Source organism: Gekko japonicus, unplaced genomic scaffold (assembly GCF_001447785.1).
Source record: "Gekko japonicus isolate JY-2015 unplaced genomic scaffold, Gekko_japonicus_V1.1 scaffold3097, whole genome shotgun sequence".
NCBI lineage: Eukaryota > Metazoa > Chordata > Lepidosauria > Squamata > Gekkonidae > Gekko > Gekko japonicus.
Genome location: NW_015175458.1, coordinates 102,953 through 105,115, shown reverse-complemented (window position 1 = coordinate 105,115; position 2,163 = coordinate 102,953).

Genomic DNA, 2,163 nt, shown 5'->3' with positions numbered 1-2,163 from the left:
CAAGGCCATGCAGGAAGGACATCTGGACACCACCACTCCAGACATTTTTTCCCTTGCATTGCAACACACAAAGTTTCACAGGATTAGACGTGCCGATTAAATAATGATGGAAACGCCCTCCTGTTCTTGGAAGTACTTGTAACACGCGCTTGATTATAGGATTTCAGCAGGTCCTCTCCCAGTATCTGTCTCTCCGATCTCAAGTTCATCATCTGGTTTCCCACACCACGTTTAAAGAACACATCCATTCATGCAAACTTATAGCTACTCAAAGATCCCAAGCATCAATATTCTTCCATAGCTGTTCAGTGAATAAGATTTCGCTGTATTTGCAAAACACTGATTAAAACCACTGAGCAAATGTGAAGAGATTCTGTTTCCGTACAAAGAACACATCAAAGCTAAACAAAAATGATGCTCCTTACCATGTTCCAGAAAAACATTACAGTGGGGCCCCCCATGCCTGGATGTTTCCTTCTTCCCTGCTCCCTTGATGAAGTGCAGGGCAGGCAGACTCGGCCTCCGTTGGTCCCCAAGAACTTTTCCAGGCTGCTGACCCATAAAGTATTGAAAGGCAGGTATCCCCAAGGCAAGAAGACAAGGATCTTCCAGATTGGCAAGAAGCTTCACAGGAGATGTGTTGTGCCTGGCAAAGCAAGATAATTCAAGGCACCATTCCAATGCACAACACTTGTTCAGTGCTGAAACAGCAAAGTTCATTTGGCAAATAATAAATTAGAAGTTTCACTTAGAAGCCCAAAAGCTATGCAAAAAGGTATTTTTAAGTTCTTGTCTTCAATCTTCCACAGAGCAAACCAGTACTAGCTCATCTTGCACCAAGAAACAAACTACGTAAGGGTCACCCAGGGCAGGGATAAGTCATCTGATCCAGATTCTCTCCCTTTTCTTTTGCATAGCATTTCCCCATCACAGGCCACACTGACAAACGCTCAGCTTCAAGTATTATTCAAACGCAAGAAACGTATGTGCCAGAGCCTTTATCCAAAAAAAAAAGAAAGGAAAGAAAGGCATAAATAGTTCAAACTTTCTGTGGCTCCACACAGAAGGTGACCGGCAGCAAGTGTTTCAGCGGCACTCAGTCTCGCCCACATTTGCTCTGTCCCACAGCAAGGTCACACTCACCACTGACGCTTCTCTGATGTTCCAATGAGAGCAAAATGTGGGAAGTGAGCATTTGGGATTCCTTCTGAAGGTAACATGAAGAGTCATCAAAGCTGCCCAGCAAACGGCAAGTAGCAGTTGCACCAGTGGGAGGCTTAAATAAACACCCCCCTGACCCGCCCCATACTGGTCACATAAAGGGCCCCAGTGTCACTCAATGCAGGATGCGCACAACTCCTGGACCGAAGGAGGGGCTTAGTCCAAATGTGCTCTCCAGGAGGAAGGTTTCTGCACAGCAGCCAGGAGCGATCCAGATGCGGCAACTGAGCTGGCTTCATTCCAGATTAATGCCGGACACGCTTGGGGGAGGGGGGGTGTTCCTTGAAGGCAGATGCTTTGGATCACTCCAGCAGGAGAATCAAGGAAGGCACAAAGGCGCCCACAAAGCCCTACCATCCAGAGAATCAAAACATATTTTCTAAGGCGGGGGTGTTCAGAAAGTCACCTCTGAAGTGGGGGAAAGGACTGCTGGGCCTGCTCTGCTTGAATCAACAAGGGCGAGAAAGGGGGAATCAGCATGAGCTACGTGCAACTGTATTTAGGGGGCACAAGGGAAGAAAAGGAAGAGGGAAAAGGAATCGGAAAGGGGGGAAAGACGTCATGAAGGATAAGGGCCACCTAAGAACAGAAACTTGCCCCAAGGACTATGACAGGGTGCTGAAGAACAACACTGAGAAATGCAGGCCGCCGCCACCCTAAGTAGTGAGGAGAAGGTGAGGCATCATGTAGAGAGGTGTCTGCAAATCAAAGCTCCCTTGGCCGGGAGAGGATCAAGACTCAAAAGTCTACTGGTGGATGGGGAGAGGGTGAGAGAGGAGCGCATCCCTTCAGACAGAACAGACTACTGAAACAGAAGCCGGCGCGGGGAATCAGAGCAGCCTGGCCCTGGGGTGGGAATCAAAACCCTAAAATCTTGTGGAGGAAAAGAGAGAAAGAGCCACCCCACCCCACCCCCCTTTCTGAAAGTCACACTAAGAAGAG